Here is a 2769-nt window from a genome sequence, read left to right as displayed (position 1 = left end):
TCACTTCGTTTGAAAGTTATTTTGAGTCTGTGAAGACGAGCTGCACATCACAATGGTTCTCTAGTCCCAAATTCCTTATCCTAACAGGGGCCAAAACTTGTCTCCAAGGATTTCTACAATAAACTTGGTTGGTTACATCATCTCGGTGTTCTTCATTGATCCCATCCTCGCTTTGCTTTTCCTTATCTTGTGGAAGAATGGTTGCTGTCTCCTCTTTGAAATACGCAGGCAAGTGGTTATAAGGTGCACCAGCAGCCCTGAGGTGTGGCTGCATTATTTGGAGAAACCTGAGAATCCTTTTGTACTTTGTATGAGAACCACTGTAGCACCTGATGTGTCCAAAGGAAGTCTCTTCCTTTTTACATTGGCTGTAGCAGGTTTGGTTTTTACTTGTGGAATCCCCCACTTCAGTTTCTCACATTTTAGATAAGAAAGCAGTTGTGCTACAAAGCAACCCTTTCTGACAGTGAAGTGTCCTACCCTGAGACCTGGTGGCCTCTTAAGTCTGGAACCAACGGGTTCACACTCTCAAAAGGATTTATTTTTTTATCCCTTCTTTCTTGTTGCAGCCTTTCTCCTCAAAGCATTCATTTCTTTGCAGTAGAGCAGTGTTGTAGTCCATGGGGACAACAGATGGGATACAGGTGTGTCTGCTGCAGCAAACAAACGATGACTTGAGTTGATACCAGAAGGCACTGGCTGTTGTTGTGCAGAAAGATCCAGAGTGCTGTGGGTATCGTCTTGGCAGGGGCATCACCAGGGAGCTAGCTCTCAGGTGAGCAGTGCTAGGCCCTACAAAGCTAGGATGTAATGAGGATTAAATAGAGCTGGCCACCCACGTGGTTCAGTTGTCCAGATAAAAACCCATTTGTCAGGGAGGAACCTTGTGTGCAGAATAACAGGAGAGGTGCAGACAAGTCACTTGTTGATAGTCTGAGAAAGATTCTGTAGTGCTCACTCGTATAGCAGCATCAGTTGTCCTGCTGCCTTGTCACTTTGATGGTGTTGCCATCTGACTCTTCGTGTGTGTAAGACAACCAGTGGATTTCTGTGCAGACTTATGAGGAATCTGACTTGCTGATTTATTTTTTCCCCTCTTGTTGGAAAATAGTCATCTTAAAATCACAGCGTCTGTGCACAGGCTCCGTTACAGATGCCCAGAGAGGGGAACATGCAGGTCTACTTTATCAGGGCTGAGGGAGAGGACCCTCTGGAGTGGTTTGGAGGGGGGATGCTGCCTTCCCAGTGCTCTTGTTGCTGCTCTGTGAGGTTGGGATGAGCGTGCATAGGCCGAGGCTGGTTGTGTGATGTGGTGCTGGTGGCTGTGAGCTCCAAATTGAGGCTTGGTTGTCAGCTCTGATGAAGTGAGGCTGTAGGCAAGGCTCAGCAGCTCTCACTCGTTGATTGAACAAATAAAACCTCTGAAAAAAGCTAAGATTTTTGTGATGGAAACCAAAGCAAGATGCCTGATGATCACCATTATACTAAGTGCTTGCAGAGGAGGCCAGGATGTGGTGGGCTGTGCCCTGTCCTGAAGCAATACAAGCTCTGACACTTTGATATCAAACTGTATTGGTACCTCGGTCTTCTGAACGTGGGCTGAATGTCCAGGAAAGCCTGCTGTTGGCTCAGATAGCTGTTAGTTTTCCACGTGGGTCCACAAGGACCTTAAGGAAGGAGGTGTTTTGCAGGCACACATCAGGGCAGAGACTTGCCTCAAATGGTGCCCAGGGCAGGGGCTGGGCCTAGAGCTCTCTGGAAGACTTGGAGCTGGGAAAGTCCTGCAATGTCATAAGAAGAGTTGTTCTCGTCTGACGTGAGCAAAGAACAGCTTGTGCTTTTTCAATGTATGAACAGAACACTCCGATAAAATTCAATTATTCCTTTGGCATCTATGGGATCGTGCTTGCCCATCCTATTGGAAAGGAATGAAGGTGCCAACATTTACATAGCAGGAAGAGACCTCAGTTCATTCTTCAATCTGGAAGCAGTCAGGCTGTTGTGTTGGGATTTTCCTTGTGGGTTTTTGGTTTGTTTTCCAGCTAAAAGGTGAGACTGAGAGCTAAGAATGTCCCCCGTTGTCTTCTCAGGAAACTGCTCAGTGATTCCTTTTGGGCCACACACGTACTGTAACCACACTGTAGGTGACACAGGGAAATGGGATTTTTGTGTTACGTTTACATGCAGAGCTAGGAGGAAAGAACGGGGTTAGGGGGAGTGCCAGCTGGAATGCAATCCACTTCAGAGGTTGCACAAAAAAGGCTGCAGGAGAAGGTTAGTGGTTTCGTGTCTGACTGCAGCTTAGCTTGCAACACGTGGGATTACATCTCCCATCAGTGTGTGTGTTTTAGTGTAAGGGAGCGTGGGAGCAAATGAGCTGTGGTTTATCACAGAGCAGTCAGGGTAACTGGGCTGACCCAGAGCGAAGTGCTCTTTGTAGGTGGAAGGGCTGTTCTTCACATCCCTGTTCACGGGGCTGTGCTAGCAGCAAAGCCAGCATTCAGTCACACTGGGTTCTGTGGGGTTCTGTGCTCCTCATCTTCCCAAAAGCTGCTGCTCACAAGTGTCCTGTCCCCTGTCACTTCCAGAGCAGCAGAGCCAGCTGGAGGGCTCGAGGAACCTGACTTCTGCTGCAGGATCACAAAAACACCACAGCAGCCTGAAAAACATGGTACAAACCATCCGCTGTTCACCTGGATCTGTTGGTGTGGACATAAAACAGCAGGTACAGACAATTCATGTAGATTTATGAGCCCTGGTGATAGACAT

This window comes from Cyrtonyx montezumae, unplaced genomic scaffold, assembly GCF_038088225.1.
Source record: "Cyrtonyx montezumae isolate F1298 unplaced genomic scaffold, pur_monq_1.0 scaffold_35, whole genome shotgun sequence".
Lineage (NCBI taxonomy): Eukaryota > Metazoa > Chordata > Aves > Galliformes > Odontophoridae > Cyrtonyx > Cyrtonyx montezumae.
Note: the sequence above shows the minus strand (reverse complement) of the source record.